This window comes from Heteronotia binoei, chromosome 5 (genome assembly GCF_032191835.1).
Source record: "Heteronotia binoei isolate CCM8104 ecotype False Entrance Well chromosome 5, APGP_CSIRO_Hbin_v1, whole genome shotgun sequence".
In the NCBI taxonomy this organism is placed as follows: Eukaryota; Metazoa; Chordata; class Lepidosauria; order Squamata; family Gekkonidae; genus Heteronotia; species Heteronotia binoei.
Genome location: NC_083227.1, coordinates 121,217,721 through 121,235,216, shown reverse-complemented (window position 1 = coordinate 121,235,216; position 17,496 = coordinate 121,217,721). Strand labels below are relative to the sequence as shown.

The window sequence follows — 17,496 nt, the reverse complement described above, 5'->3', positions numbered from 1 at the left end:
GAGAGAAGGGTAAAAATGAAGTCAACAAAGTAAATAAATTCAAGAATATGAGTATAAAATGGAATGAAAGTACATGGGAATCAAATTCATATTGCAATGGGAAATTCCTCTCATCCATTTAAAAATGAACCTTTAAAAACTAGATTAATAAAAAGGATATCTCCTGGACATTGTGGATGTATTGCACACAAATGAGAATGAACATTCTAAGTATTCCTGTTCCTCCTCCCCCACCAATATGGACCCTCTGTACCCCACCCCAAACTAAGCAAATGATGCAAGGCTAGTATGAATTGCACAACATCCATGAAGGACTCGAGACATATGAAACACATACACATCAAGCTGCCAAGTTAGATCATTGGAGATGCCAGGGATTAAATGTGGGACCTTTACATAAAGCAGTTGCTTTACTTCTAAACCATGAACTCTTTCCAACTGCTGAAAATCTTTGGGGTTGGTAATGGAGCAGAAATATATATAGGCAAAAAGAGAAGGGAATCTGTGTATTTTCATGTCCTTTCATTGGATAGGAGAAGATAGGAGACAGCATATACAGGCCATGGGCTCAAGATGCCAGATTGTCTACAACCAACTATGATTGAGAGTGCTGCCATTAAAACCTCAAATTCTTGTAATTGGGTAATACCTGGTCTGTTCATGAACTTCCACATGGAAAATAGATTAAGCTGAACACAAAATATTAGAAAATAAAATAAACAAGACTGATAGCCAATTTTTATGAAGGAAGTTAAATCACTAAAGAGAGCATGGATACTTTAATGTAAAATACAACAAAGTTACTTTATTTTGGATTAACAGCCAGATACATCTTGTTCTTCTTCCAGGTAGAATGTTATCAAATGCCCTGAAGCAAGCTCTGCTGATGTTGCTGAGTTAGTTATAGATAATCACAACATCAGTCTTTTTCTGTCTTTTTCTTGTGACCCTGTATGATGAGAGGACAGAAAATGTAATCCTTGAATCCAGTTTATTTTCTGATGCCCTCTTATCTGCTATATGGTAGCCATATTCCAAAATGAAAGGGTTACTGCCCTAGCATCCATCAGGTCCAGTTCCCACCCCATCCCCAATCAATGCATCATCTCTATTTTCATAGTTCTCAGAGGACCAACCTGTTTATAACCATGAATGGGAGGCTTTTGTACTCAGCAGCTGCACATCAAGAAAAGGTCTTGTGGACTCCTGTAACAAGGTAACTGTGTGAAGGACCAAATATCAATATATCCCTTCAAACTTCTCCACATCAAGGGCAGAAGTCTGCCAGGCAGGGCTAGCTTCTTTCTGATAAGGAGCACTCCAGTGACCCTTGCGAGGGAAGGTTGGAAGATTAACAAGTCGTCTGACTTCTATTAACCTGGATAAGACCAAGGCTGCTGTGGAGAATGGCCAGCAAAATGCTGCATAAGTCTGCCTAATATTATTTACTGTACTGCTCTGTATTGTCAACCGAACTTTACTTGCACAGTTAGTTTGAAACTCCAACTAATAACGCTAGATACAAACAACTGTGTTTACTTTTTCTATCTCTCTGGCAGCAGCATAGAACTGATGGAGAAAAAACTGCCAGCTCTCTTTCCTTGTTGCTTTTTTATTTGTTTAAGAATACGTCCTGGTGATATATCAATTTTTGATATCAGCTAATTGGCAAGATCATAATATAATGATCTGAGCCCTCCAGAACTTGTAACAAAATATTTTCAAATGTAAAGAACTACGTGTTGATTTATGTCTTAATCAGACTACAAAAGGGACTCAGATAAGCACCCATTTTCTTTTTTCCATTTGCTGGCTAATTGCTAATTAACAACTTTGAAGAAGAACTCAAAAAATGTGAGAAAATAGCAAGGCAGATTGCCAAACTATCCACCTGTTCTGACCTCTTTTAATTTCTTATCTTTTTGTTGTTGTTGTTGTAATTTTTAAAGCAAAGAAAGAGACAGTTATTTTTGCAGTGACCTTGGGTTTTTTCTCTGTTTTCTTTTCTTGTATATAATATCTCAGTGGATTATAATTATATTGGATTTTAAATATTATGTGAAACTGGGTTATAATTACATTGGACTGTAAATATTATATGAAACTGGAATACAAATATATCTTTTTGAATTATAAAATAAAAAATATAAAGAACCAAAGTGGAATATAAAAAAGTGTGCTATTCTATGAAGAATCCAAAACTGATGAAAGTTAACTCCATGAAAAAGATTTTGAAATCTCCTTGCATTTTTTCTTTTACTTTTATTGTGACCAAGGAAAAATAGATTTGTCATAGAAGCTTTGATTGCTTTTCAGATGTACAGGAAAGATACTTTCAAGAAGCCAAATGACTGGCAAAAGTAATCCTTTGCTGCCATCTACTGCTTTCTTTGGTTAATAAACTTTGAAAACTCCTCAAACTAGCCATAATACCTACTTACTCTTGCCTCTTTTTGTTATACATGCAGTTTTCCTACATTACTTGCCTTTGCTTCCTTTTCTTATACATGCAGTTTTCTAAGTGGACTATTTTGGAGATTTGATGGTTTAACAACAAAATATAGTAACAGTGAATATTAATTTTAGCACTTATAGTAAATATTAACAATCAACCATTAGTTGTGATTGCTTAGAAAATTAACTTTCAGACAGTTTAAATAAATTACCAATCTATATAGTTACAAGGTTATATTGTTTAAGACTCTATGTTTTTGATTATGTGGACATACAGAAAAGTGTTTCAACTCAGAAGAAAACTGGTGAAATTGAGAAAGATGACAGTGGGAACAAGATCAACCAAGAAAGATACCAGAAGAGCATATAGACTTGGTTATGGAGAAGTTAGAGAAATCTCTTTCTCAACAAATCAAAACTCTCACAACAGTTAAAACAAGAGAAACAGAGGTTTATTAACTCAGCCGCAACAAGATATCAAAGAAGACATACAAAAGCTAAAGACTGAGATATCATATGAACTGCAAGAAATAAGCTAAAAAATTCAATAGAACAAATAAGACATTCAAGAATTGACATAGCAAAAAGAATTTGAAGGTAAACAAGACAAAATTGAAATAAGCAAACTTCTTAAAAGAAGCACATCAAAGAATGGAATTTGAAAACAAAACTTAGAAGTAATAATCCGCGATTCTGCAGTATCCCAGAATCTTTTCATCACCTTGACTTAGAGAATGGATTTCAAAAAGTAATACAAGACTATCTGAATATGCAAGGTGATTTCCCAGAAATGAAACAAATATTTAGAATTAATTCAAAGTACACAAGTAAAAATAAACTACCACAAGATATATTGGTCCATTTTAACTATAAAAAAATCAAGAGAGACATTTCTATCACAATGTAGGAAAGAACTACTCATAATCAAAAGACAAGAAATACAAATATTTCAAAACCTTCTGCTAGACACAATCAAGAAAAAGAAAGAAATTGGAAATCTGAAACAAGTGCTACAACAGAAAAATATGATACCACTGGAAAATTCCGATTTTTTTTACAAAAGGCAAGAAAATAATAACAATAGTGGAACAAGCTAATGAACTTTTGCAAGAATTGATGAGTGACAGTGATTAAAACTCAGGATCAGTGCTGGACCTTCATCCAGAGATGATGGTACAATAGAGAAAAGAAACAAGAAAAAAAGAAAGAGAAGGGGGGGAAATCAATGAATTCAAAATAATTTCTGTGAGTTTGAATTGACTAAATTCAACCCTCCAAATGATCAAAAACTTTTAACCAATTGAAGAAATTCAAAGCTGACAGACTATGCATCCAAGAAACCAACATTTAAAAAGATCAAGAACATATATTAAATTGTAGAAGATGTGGTAGAGTATATATTGCTTCTGCACAGACTAAGAAAAAAGTCACCACCATATATATTAACAACCAAAGTTTGGAATTCCTTGAAGAATTAAAGGACCAGAATGGAAGATATCTGATTTTGAAGATCAAACTACCAGAAGGACAAATTTGGACACTGGCATGAATATATTCACCAAATGATAACATTAATTATTTGAAAATTTTTATCAAACACTATTAGATTTTCAAGAAGGTGAAATTCTAATCTTCAGAGACATGAATGGGGTCTTAGATCTTTAAAAAAAGATAGAAGTAAATACCCCAAAATGTATTTAAATATATGGCAATTTTAGAAATGGAAGATATTTGGCAAATACTTCATTCAGTTGAAAGAGACTTTACATACTTTTCTGACAGACATCAATCATAATCAAGAAGAGAGATGTGTTGGACATAAAAAACTTTAACTACAAAAGTAGGAAGAGCAGAGATTCTGCTCAGGTTTTAGCAGACCACAATCCAATAGAATTAACTTGGAAAAAGGGCAGTAAGAAAGAAGATGGCGATGAAAAGATACATTCTTATGACAAGATGAAGTAAAACAAAAATGTAAGAAAGATTCAAGACTTTTTTTAGCAGGAACGCAGTTCTGGCTGATTTGGCATGAGGGGTGTGGCCTAATATGCAAATGAGTCCTTCCTGAGCTTTTTCTACAAGAAAAGCCCTGGAAAGATTTGATAGAATACTTCAATATCAACAATACCAATGAAATCACTGTGTCAACAACACCAGTAGCACCTACATTAGAGGAACCCCTTTGGCAATGACTGCAAGAAAGAAAAAAGAAAAACAACACTCTATAAAGAAAATAGCAGACAAAGGTTACAAAAACATAAACCCACTGGTATAAGAGCAAGCTGAAGGAGATGAAAGAATTAAAGAATCAACTAGATTTACTGGAAGTAGAATAAATGCAGAAAAATGAAATATATAAAATAAAGACATTTTGAATTTGCAAACATACCAGGAAGATATCTAGCACAATGTCTAAGAAAAGAAAGAGAAAAAATGGATCCTGGGGATTAGGAAAGGAAATCTGTTCAGAAAAAGAAATGTTGGAACAAATAGTTTTTTTTCAAATCTATACAAAGAAGAATCTATTAATGAAGAATAAATGGAAAAAATAAACATTTTACCAAGTAATATTACAAACATACACAATGAATTATTTAAATATGTGGTAATAGTGGCAAGGGTTATATTAGCAACAAAATGGAAGGCAGGAAAATGTCCCGAACTGATGGAATGGAAGAATAAACTAATTGTGTATATGGTAATGGCAAAACTAACATCTCATTTACATAACAAACCGATTTCAGAATTCCAAGAAAAATGGAATGTATTAAGTTATATAGCTAAAAATTAGGACTGGAGAATGATTAAGAGACATAGTCAGACAAAATATGTTTTTAATAATGAAACTGTAAATCTTTTAACAAACTTTAAAGTGGCTTTTTAAATAGTAAAGGATTATATCATAATACCTTTTATTCTTTTTTTACTGTCATAACCCTTAAGTTACCAAATCTTAACATGCAGATTCTTTGTGGAACTTTTTATAAGGTACTTTTAAGGTTGCTCTAAAAGATTAAAATATTCTGGTCAATGACTAATAAACAACTAGGTAAAAATTAGGACTGGAGAATGATTAAGATACAAATGAAAAATATGTTTTTAATAATGAAATGCTAGATATGAAGTAATGAGGAAAAATGAATAAATAGAAGTAAAAGAGCACATATAAATGAGTCTTATGCAATCAAGTAAGCTCTGATTGACAATTGTAATAAATAGATTATTGTAGCACGGTAGTATTGTACAGTATTGCAGAGCATGTATGAATAAGATATGGTAGGTGAAGTGGGTGGTCATATAGGATTGTCGACATTCATGCAAGAAGACTGTGTTATATGTATAGTAGTGTATTGTAGTACTGTATATTTTTGTGTTTATAAAATAATAAAACTTCATTTTAAAAAATAAAATAAAGGGTTTTGTAGATTCAGCTTCTTATACAGCGGTATTGTGCATGGGAAGATCACCTGCCTCAAATTTATTTGCTAGGCAGCTATTTAAAAGACATGCTAAGCAGCTAATTATTCTTACTGGGCACTAAAGGCCACTTGTATCTTCTCTTTTTTGAGGCATTTGAAGTATGAAGTGTGGGAGGAGAGGGGATCAAGAAGATCTAAGCCAGCTGAAGTGTGGACTGAGTTTCTGCCTTGCTTGCATGTATTTGAAGTTTGGCTTTAGCCAAAGGCAGGAGCTAAAGGGCTCCTACCCTGAGGCCACCAGCCTGTGGTCTTTTAGCAGCTGTGTAAGCAAAACTAGCAGCAGCCAAGGATGACATGGCCTGCTTTAAGATTGGGTATACTGCTGGGCTGTATATTTACATTTAAATGTTACTTTGAGTCCCCATTGAACAAAGTTCAAGTCCAGTGGCATTTTTAAGACCAACAAAATTTAATTCGAGATACAAGCTTATGTGCACATGTGCAGTTTATGAGATACAACAGAATCCCATTGTGGGGAAAAAACTGGATCAAAATATTTAGGTCATTTTCGCACTCACCTTCCGCCGGCGCGACCCTCCTCTTCACCGCGCAGGATCTGCGCGGATTTCGCACTAAACGCTGCGGAGCAGCCAGAAAAGCCGGAAGCTCCCGTCGCAAAAGCCGCGCAAACGCCAAACTGCTTTTTGGCGGTTTCAGTTTGAGCGGCTTTTGCACCGGGAGCTTCCGGCTTTTCTGGCTGCTCCGCAGCGTTTAGTGCGAAATCCGCGCAGATCCTGCGCGGTGAAGAGGGGGGTCGCGCCAGCGGAAGGTGAGTGCAAAAACGACCTTAGTTAAATAAACAAAAACAAACAAACCTGATATCATGTTTGCAATAATCGGAATCATTAATCCAGGGACCCTCCAATAAACAAACATCCACAGCTACTCTTTGCATAGAATTTAATTTCTTCATATTCCAAATTTCTAACGTTTACCAAAACACAATAGGCAGGATCTGGTGCAGTGTTTCCATCCCCCACCCCCAGGAACAATATTTTGAGGGACGTTTCAAGCTCCCATTGGAGGTGCAAACCTGCAAAACTCATGCCATAGGCATAAATTGTTGTGCCTAAGAAAATGATGTAGTGGATCCAACCCAATACATTGTACAAGGTGCTTCCTTTTCCTCAAGGGAGACCACTGAGTCATGCCTGACCCATTAACTTATTACCTTCTCAGAATCACTGTCCAAGCTGCTGCTGCTGCTGCTGCTGTCATCATCATGTCCATCCTGCTAGAGAGCAAAAAGCAAAATATTATTCCACAGTGATGGCGCAGAATGGATCTCAATTAAGGGGCAATCCTCTCTCCTCTTTTTCAGGGCTAACTCTTGTCAGTGGTCTTCCAGTTGACCCTGTCAAAAGAAGGTTCAGGACAAGAGATCATCTCAGCAGGGCTAGAATGAATTATTGTCCCCAGCCCTAATCTATCTGAGCTTCATGTATCTTCCCCCCCCCCCTCCCAAAATTCTCTTTTATTCTGTCTTTGGCATCATGTATATATTTGATTGTGCAACACTCAGTTAAATGTTCAGTACACTAGTATGAAAATACTTATAAACATTATTTTTAATAATTCATAGCAGGAAGGGCCATGAGGCAAGCCCTTGTTTTTCTCATTGTTAGTTCTCAAACATATCCTGTTTCTAGATCCTGACTCCATACTCTTCTGAACAAGTAAGAATTACATATCATCTTCACATGTGGCAGATGGTGAGCGTTTGCTTATGCAATGGAGAGATGAAGGATAAGAACCATTAAAGACTTTAAATCCTCAGCATTTGCCATAGCTTACATAAATTAACTGACCATACCTTAAAGCAGAGAAAATAATAAAAGTGGCCAGCTGGGCCCAATTGCTTATCCTCTCTTCACACCTTCAATGGACACCAACACAATTTGTGTCGGTAACAGGGCTGCTATACTGTGATGTGGGAACATGAACATAAACTCCACATGCAGCTTGGAGGCTTTTTTATAAGATGCTAATCACAATGCTTTATTACCAGAAGGCAGTTCTGCATTTCTAAGAGAGGCTGCCTCTCAGTTACATGCCTAGTTTTTGTATCCCTTTTTCTTATTAATCTTTCCCTGTCAGCTAGCCAAATTGGGCCCAGGTTGATTCATACATGCAAAGCAAAGAAGCAGGGGACTGAACTCAGTAATTTGTAATATTCTTAAGAACACAAATGTTGAGTCACACTTAGCTAGTGGATGTGGCATGTGATATCTTTAAACCCATTAGGTGTATCCCTCAGTGTATAAAGAGGACTCATGATTAGGTAAACATATAGCACCTTTCCACCCAAACCATGGTGCAAACAAGTGCCTCTTTTCTGCCTCACCAAACTTCTGTTGAAATTAGAAGCTTTTATTGTTTTGATGTTTCCCGACATGTCTCTCCTATGAACATTTTCACCACATAATGGGACTTTGAAGGATTTTATTTTCCTGCAGGCTGTTGCTCCAAGGCATGTATTTTTAATGCAGGAGATAACAAGAGTCACAATCTCTATTTTGTATACCATCCTGCTGATCTGTACAGGTGTAATATCTGCCCCATGTGTAAGCAGGTTCAATCTGTATTGTTAGCACTGTCTGAGGATGGAAAATATGGGGAAAGGTCACCAGAGGCTAGTGGCTAGCTGCTGTATGTGACAAAGAGAACTTTGACTCTCAAAAGCTTATACCCTGGAAATCTTGCTGGTCTTTAACCAGGTTCTAAAGGGCTCAAATCTTGCTCTTCTACTGCAGGCCAACATGGCTACCCACCTGAAAGCAGAGGTTGGTAAACAATCCCCCCACCAGTGGCGTCACTGGGGTGGGTTGCACCCTGGGGCCAAGTGCGTGGGTTGCACCCTGGGGCCAAGTCGGTTGCACCCTGGGGCCAAGTGTGCCGGACTCGGAGGGAAGAGCAGCAGTCCTCGTGCGCTGCCCAGAGGTGCTAAATCCCTCGCGTTCGAACAAAGGAAGCCTCCGCCTGGAGAAGCCGAAAGATTTGGGGACGGTAACCGTCCCGAAACTTGAGGAGAGGCGCTGCTCGTCCTGCAAACTACTTCTTCCATCAGTCCGTCCCTCCCAAGGCGCTGGCGGCGGCGCGGGCTTGTGCAAGACCAGTTGCTAGCCGAGAGCGGCGGCTGGGGGAGCTCAGCGCACCTGGCGAGAACCAGCGAGAAAGAAGCCCGCTTCGGGTCCTCGTCGCCTGCCCCCTCCTCCCCCGCCGCCAGCAGCAGCGCCTGCGGTGCGGAGTCTTCAGCACTGGCGCTCATGCGCACTGCCGGCAATGCTCCTGCGCTACCCCTCACCCGCTCCTCCTCTTGCTGCTGCGAGCGCGGCCGATGCCGCCTGTTTTCCTCCTGCGTGAGGGACTCCCTCGCTCTCTGCCTGCCTGCCCCCTTCCCTTCCCTCCTGCGCCCCGCGCGTCTAAAGCCTCCTTTCCCTCGCTGGTTGGCTCGCAACGTCCTCCCTTCCCTGGTTTGCCTGCTCGCCCTCTGATGCCTGCCTGCGGAGAGCTGCGCTTTCCTCTTCCCTCCCGGCCTTCTCTCGCTTCGCCACTGCCTTGAAAGAGCCTCCCCGCGTCTCCCGCCAATAAAGACTGTGATTGCTTGCCGCCTGCTGCCTTCAAAGAGCCCTAGGGGGCCAATGAGAATGCTCTAGGGGGGGGGCCAATGGCCCCCTTGGCCCTGCCCTAGTGACGCCTCTGCCCCCCACCCAGGTCCCTGGCAATGCTTCCTCTTTGCAGGCAGAAAGGAGAAAGAGGAAATCCTCTCTTCCACAGTGGCAGAGGTTTGAAGTTGGGTCCTCTCTGTAAGTAATATTGGTAGGTTGATATTTTACTTGTAGGAATCTGCTTGAAAATGAAGATCAGAGGCCCCGCTGAATGTGCTTTCATTCAGAAGAGATCCAAGTAGCCACAAAAAACATGGGCATGACTTTCTCTGTGATGTCACATTTGCAGAATGCAGTCTCTGCCACCATACACTTGGACCTGCCTTTGTTAATGTTTCCAGGCAAAATTCTCTAAGGCTTTTAATACTTAGTTCTTACTTGGGACTTGTTTTTGATTCCTCATTTTAATGTCTCTTAATTGTTTTTAAACTTTGCTCATCGGATTTTTATCTGCCACGAAATTGAATTATATTTTAATTGCTATGCCATTTTTGTTCACTCATTTGATTGTTTTTGTTGCTTTTTCAGGAGTTCAGTTTGCATAAAGGAAACTAGGCAGTTTTTATGCATTATACTGGTTTATTTCATTAACATTGTTTTGTTTCTATATATTAAACTACCTTTTTAAAAAGTTGTTTTCTAATTCTGAAATCCACCTTGAGAAAAGGAGACTATATGTGAAGTAAATAAAAACGTACTATCATTAGGGTTTGTAGAATCTTTCGGGCTCAAGTGCCGTGTTCTACTGGAGAAAGTTTTTCTTCCAGACGTTTCGTTCTCGGCTGCGGAGAACATCCTCAGTGGCGTTGCATCCGGAGCAGGTGCTCTGACCTTCTTAGCTGCTGTGCATTGAGTGAGGCCAGGGCTTCTGGAGAGCTGCTATTTCTAGGCTGGAGGGGGTGTGGTGAAAGGGCAATAGGTTTGTGGATGTGCCCATTGTTTGGTGGGGCTTCCTGGAAGGGTAGTGATAAGGAAACTGGCTGTTGAATGTGACCATTGTTCTGTGTTAATTGCTGGGAGGGTTGGAAGGGGTGTGAAGATAAGGAAGATGGTTGTAGACTGTGCTGATTGTTCTGTGGAATGTACTGGTTGTTCTGTGAATTTCTGCAATTTACCCTACAGACTATAAATTTGCTCTTTTGCCTCTTGCAGAGATTGCAGCTATTAAAGGATATCTATCTAAAAGTCTCATAACCACCTCTCTGTTCCTCATGAAATTGTTGCTGTTCAGTCGCACAGTCGATTCTGACTCTTTGCGACCCCAAGGAACAAGTCACGCCAGGCCCTCCTGTCTTCCAACATCCTCTGACGTCTGCTCAAATTTGTGTTAGTTACATCAGTAATGCTGTCCACCCATCTCATCTTTTGCCGTCCCCTTCTTCTTTTGCCTTCTGTGAAAAGGCTAGCCCTAATTCTCCAGCCTTTCCTTACCTTTTTCTCTTTCTTCTTCTTTTTGTGTTTGTCTCCATTCTTCTTCTTCTCTTTTTCCTTTTCCTTCTCTTTCTCTTTGTCTTCTCTCCCAAATACTAACAAAGATAACAAGTTAAAAGACAAGTAGTACTACCTGTATGTTTACACAGCTGGGTCAGGGAAATGGATTGTCTTCGTCAACTATGAAACCTTTTGAACTTTATTATAAAATTGGTTAAACTTTAGGAGAAGTCACCAAAATATGAGTGCCATTCTAAAACACATGACATAATGTGCAACCTTCCCTTCATTTTCTTTCCATGACTTGTGGTTTTGCCCCTAATCTACTAACCCAAGACATGGGCAAGCTGCACAACATTGTAGAGAAATATGCCACAGCTGTTCCTCAGGTCCTTATCCCAGGCTAGGAGTGCTATAAACACTTACATTGACTACTCATGTTGTTGGCCATGTTGCCAATCTCCAGCTGGAGCCTGGAGAGCTCCTGAAATTAGAACTGATCTCCAGACAATAGAGATCCTTTCCACTGGATAAAATGGCTGCTTTGGAGAGTGGACTCTATGGTATTACATGCTGTTGATGTCTCTCTCCTCCTCTAACCCCATCCTCCCAAGGCACCACCTTCCCAAACTGTAGGAAGAGAACTTACATTAATAAAACCTAGGAACAGGTTTCAGTAAACATACTACGTTCTCACCTTTTAAGATTGAAGACATCCTTCAGTTGCCACACACCTCTTGCCACTTCTTGATATTTTAATATGTGATTCTTAGGATAATATAATCCAAGTTGCCTGTATGTGAGCAGAATGCAGGATACCAGGGGGTGAGGAGACAGAAGAACTCAAGAAAAGGAGGAAGAAGAGTTCCTTGTGGAAGAGTTAAAGATAGAAGATGCTTGATTTGAATCTTACCTGGTTTATTTGGAGCCATAAAACAACTGGAAAGATTAGGCATTACTAACAGATTTCCAAATTAACAGAGAAGGAACCAAGTTTTGCATGTTAATCTGGCTTCATCTGCAACCTCACCCATCCTCAATTTAACACTACAATAATTAACGCTGATAGTATACACAGCTTTGGGCAAGTGAATTATAACATACAGTTTGAGTTTGATTAATAGGCTTTACTAATTATCCTATTTTAACTGGAAGATTTGGGAAGGATTTTTTTCCTTTTCAGGCTGAATGATGTTATTCTACATATTTCCTTATCCAATTTGGCAACATTGAGACTTCCTGTAGGTTTGTCTCCGGCGATGTCTCAGTCCTTTGCTACCTTTGCCTCTTTTGCTGTCAAGAGCTTTATAGTAACAGAATATTTGGACTCAGAGGAAAGGCTAACCTACTAAAATCCAGGTTCAATAGGCAATACTCCAAAATGTAACTAAAGTACTTTCCTCTATAAGCAAAGACTATGTAGTATATTTTCTAAAAAGAGAGGATAATAAAAGAAAACTTACCTATGGGAAAGCAAAGAAGTCTTTCAAGTGCTGTATGGGCTAACAGAAACACAGTTTCTATCTTGTCAGTTGTTCTCTCCCTCTCCTCCCTTTTTATTTGCTTGGAAGACAAGAAAAACTGGTTCTAGCACCTTGTTTGGGCACAATGCACAACCAGGAAGACTATCCTTTCTATGTATGCAACTTTCACTCAAGCAAGCCCCATTCTTATACTGTGACTAATGTTAACAGAAATGTGATTCAAGCCATTTAGCCCAGGCCTGTATGTCTAGGGTCATCTCCCTTTGCTTTCATCCTAAAACTGGGTGCCAAAAGCCATTGGAGCACAGAAGCCAACTGAACAAACAGCAGTGTGTTACAGAGCTGTACTGCCTGACAGATGCTTCACACATTACATCAGGAAAATCTGAGGCATGAGGGCTACACTACAGGGTTCTTATGGCACCATGTTCAGGGGTTGTTTTGCAGAAAAAAGGTGAAGGAGCTCAGTAGCATAACTCATTTGCATATGCAACATATGTGACGTATGCAAATAAACTGTGCTAACAAGAGAATCAAAGAGAAAATTATAAATTATGATAATAAGAGGAGGGAGGGAGGAGCCCTGAAAGAGAAGCTGGGACCAAGATCTCCATGGAGCAGGGAGGTCTTCCCACTGCACACAGTCCCCAGCTGGAGGCTTCTCTTGCTAGGTGGCTGAAACTGCCTGGGAACAGAAACCAGCCCTGGGTTCTGTGTGCAGCAGGGAGGTCTCTCCCTGACCCCTGGCTGAGTGGGGAGGAGGTGGGGGGTGCGCTGAAGGTTCAGGAGCTGTGCTCCAGTGTGTAGAAGATGATGATGATATTGGATTTATACCCTGCCCTTCACTGAATCCCAGAGTCTCAGAGCAGTTTATAATCTCCTTTACCTTCCTCCCCCACAACAGACACGCTTGTGAGGTCGGTGGGGCTGAGAGAGCTCTCACAGAAGCTGCCCTTTCAATGACTCCTCTGCTGCAAGAGCTATGGCTGACCCAGCAGCTGCATGTGGAGAGTGGGGAATCAACCCAAGTTCTTCCAAGTAAGAGTCCACGAACTTAACCACTACACCAAACTGGTGTACAAAAGGGAGATCGTGATGTATGTTCTTCTGACATTTGAAGATGGTGGACTCTATGGCATTATACCCTGCTGAGGCTTCTCCCTTTCCAGGGTTGCCAGGTCCCAACTCCTCCCCAGCGAGGGGATTTGGGGGCTTTCCAGGAGGGAGAGGAGCTGTCCTCAATATGATGATGTCACACAGAGGACATAGCACCAAGCACACATGCCTCCTGCTTTTGCCGAACCATTTTAAGGGACCTTCCCTTAAAATGGCTGGAGAAGAAGGTGCCACATGCTCCTGCCCTTCAAACTGTGAGATCATGGTTTGCAAGGCAAGAGCAGGTGCCCCCCCCACTCAGAAAGAGGAAGCACCACAAGGTCCTATCCTCAAAGTGCTGAGATCACAGCTTGCAGGGCAAGAGTAGGCAACCTTTGCTCAGAAAGTGGGTGCCGTGCACACTTGCAGGGGGATAGGTGTACATGGCCCCATGGGGCCCCAGAGAACTGTTGGGATGGGACTTCCCCCCACCAGCCAACTGGCTGGCATCAGGGGAAGCTCCAAAAACTGGGGGATCCCCCCACTACCTGGGGACTGGTATCCCCCTCCCCAAATCCTGTCCTCAGACTATACCACAAAATCTCCAGGAATTTCCCAACTGGGAGTTGGCAGCCGTAGGACTCAGGCTTGGCCCCAGTGATTCCTTCTTCAAAGGCCAAAACAGGCCTGGAAAGTTGCATGCCCCCCCAAGACTTTTACTCACAGAAACGGAAGCATAGAATGCTATGGATGCCTAGCAACAGCCATTGAGGAAATCTGTTCTTTTTTTAAAAGTTGCAGACACTCCTTTTATCGTTTTTGGCTTTTTAAAACTCCCTTGTGTATTTTTTTTTTTGGCTTTCAGATTTTTCTGCAAACCTGGGGCCCTTTTCAGGTTTGTAGCAAGATCTATCTTGACCATTCACAGCTCCAGACACTGGACTGAAGTATCCAAAGATTTGGCCAGTTTGCTGCTAGTACGTAGACAAGAAGGAACTTGCACGGACTTGTGGGTGGCAGCACATTTCTCCCCTCCCCATTTTCTCTTTCCCTTTCTTGAAGGCCCTCATGTATTCTCCCCTTTTCCTGCTTCCAAGTGTTTTCTTTTCCATCAAAGAATCCACACAGGGAAGAGACTGTATAAAAGCTCAATGTGTGGAACAAGCCAGGGACAACCCTGCTGCTTGGCAAACTAGGTGATTGCCTAAGGCATCAGCCTTCTGAGGGCACCAAACTGAGTGCCCCCCCTGTGACTCAGTGATATTATCAATGCAGGGTGGGATGGCACCAGAAGTTAGCCTTGCCTAGGGTGCCAGACAGTCTAGAGCCAGCCCTGGAAAGAGCTTCAGCCAGTGCACCACCCATGCTTCCAGTGAAAGAATCCCCAGAGACCATATGGCCGCGGTCACACTCACTATTAAATCCATCCCTAACCCGTCGCTATTATACCCCGCAGCTTTTTTACAATGAATTTCCTGATCAGACATCCCTCCATCCTTCAGTTCTAAGCAGTGTTGTACTCAGAGCGGAAAGAGCTTCCCCAAAGCTGAACCTTTTCTTCTCATCGAAGAATTTGTGTGTGCGTGCGTGCGTGGGTGTTCTAAGTGTGGGGAAAACTTCAGGAGGAAAGATAGCCTTATTCAGCATCAATGAGTGTGCAGTGGTGAAAAACTACAGACATGCTCTGAGTGTGAAAAGAACTTAAGGCAAAACAGAAGCATTACTTCCCAACAAAAGATTTACAGAGGGCACAATTTGTATAAATAACTAGAGTGTGGAATAAGCTTTCCTTGGAAATCAAAACTTAATAGTCTTCCAACTAACCATACAGAAGAAAACGCAGTGTGAAGTGACATCAAAGAATCCACAAAGCAATTAAACACAATAGGAGTGATAATTGCAGTTGTCCCAAATAAGGGGTTTTAAGGTGTACTTCTGAACAGAGATCTTTGTTGTATGGCCCTGCTGGTTGCAACATCAGAGAAAAGCCTCAGCATCTGTGCCTTGTTGTTGGCCCTCCAGAGGAAGTGGTTGTCCACAATGTGAGACAGGATGCTGCACTAGATGGATCCTTTGTCTGATCCAGCAGGGCTCTTATATCAGATTGCTGGTGCCTCTTACTTGGCACTGTCTATTCTGTTTGGCAGCAGCTCCCCAGAGTGTCATGCAGAGGAAGAACTTCCCCTCCTCGCCTGAGCTCCTTTAAGGGGACATGCTGGCACTAAGCCTAAAACTTTCAGCATGCCAAGCATGTGCTCTAGCAGTGAGTCCCACCCCCTTTTATGAACATTATATGGTTTTGTATGGACTCTTCATTCTCAGTGGCAATTTCTGGTCCTAGATATCTATACTATGCAAATTTTGTCATTTGTTTTAGGAAACATTGGTAGAAGCTTGTGTAGTTCCAATCCAATTCAATAACATTTTTATTGGCATAACGAAAAGAGATATACAGACTTGTCAACCAAACAACAATCGGATATGTCTGTTCAAAGCAAAAAAGGCTAAACTAAGATTAAGATCACAATAAAACCTGCTCAGAATAATTTTTAACAATTTCAGCCAAGAATTTGGCAACAGCTTTTGTGATACCAATTATGTTGTCATTTAATAGGAAATGGCAATCAATCCTATTTTCTTGAATGTAGGACAGTAAGGAAAGACTATCTAATGGAACCTTCCGGAGATTAGTATACAGTTGGCAGTTCAATAAAATATACTGGATGGAATCCGGCGAGCTTGACCTGCATAGACTGTCTCTCGCTAAAGGGGACTTGAAGAAATCTCCCATAGAGAACATTGGAGGGAAATGCATTTATCCTAGTGTAGTTTGCTCCTTTTACTGCATCCCATGATGATTGATACTTTACTTAGCAATCGTACAAACCAAGTATGAACTTAACCATGCTATCATTTGTTATGAATAGCTTTTCCTTCCTCTGCACATTTCCAACTTTCATGGCACCTACGTTACAATCTCATAGATACCCTCCTCCACATTCTTCACACTTTAAAAGGGCTTAATACTAGCATTTTAATTAATGAAAAGGATTCAAGAGTTAATGACAAAATGGAATTGAGTTCTGTGTGTGCACAGGACAGAAGATTGGTCCATTTTGTCATTTATTGCATTCTGTACGTGAGAGGTTTTGTCTCATTTTACCCATTAGCTTACATATCAGAACCCTGAGATTTTTGCTGCATGGAAAACAAGAGGAGCTACACATAAGCTTGCCTCCTCGGTTGTAGCTGCAGCACAACAGGGAAATTTATTGAAGCCAATAGTGTTGCCGATTTGGTGGAGTCTTAGAGATAATTGCACTGCTATATTATCTCTACACTTTGTATGTAGTTATATAACTATGTGACTAAGCGTTACTGGCTGCTGCCGAGACAATATGGTATATATTAAGAACTCTAAATCTTGTAGGGTTTCTCTTGAACTGTACACAAACCTGATTGGTAATAGGCCAAATCCATTAAAACAGCTGTTGCACAAGAAAAGAAACACGGAATTTTCTATATTGAGGCTTTATCTAAACAGAATGTATATAGTTTTTTTTAAAGCCTCCCTTCTTTAAGGTTCTGTTCAGAATGCAAATCTGTCAGTTGGAAAGCCATGAGTTTGTAGTTACTCTTGCACTAGAATTTCAGCTTCAAATCCCTAACTCTTCCAGGAAATGGCCAAGAGACCAATCGATCCAACCTACCTTACAGGGTTGTTGTGAGGATAAGTTGGGAGAGAAGCAAATTGTGTAGAACACCCAGAGCTGCTTGGAAGGAGAATAGGATAAAATGTTTGGGGGGAGGGGAGAGAAAACAGTGCTGTTTCAGCTTGATTCCAGTCACCAATGATGGAAGCATGGATGAAAATATATAGCTCTA

General features: G+C 40.6%; 1 long non-coding RNA gene across 1 annotated transcript; it reads right to left on the bottom strand.

Annotated features, from left to right (window-relative positions):
- Window positions 1-726: 726 nt before the first annotated feature.
- LOC132571513 (uncharacterized) lies at window positions 727-11,918 on the bottom strand. The gene is made up of 4 exons (XR_009555397.1): window positions 11,730-11,918; window positions 11,033-11,127; window positions 7,105-7,167; window positions 727-949 (listed from the first exon to the last, which is right to left on the bottom strand). It is a non-coding gene; the product is annotated as an uncharacterized LOC132571513 (long non-coding RNA).
- Window positions 11,919-17,496: the final 5,578 nt, after the last annotated feature.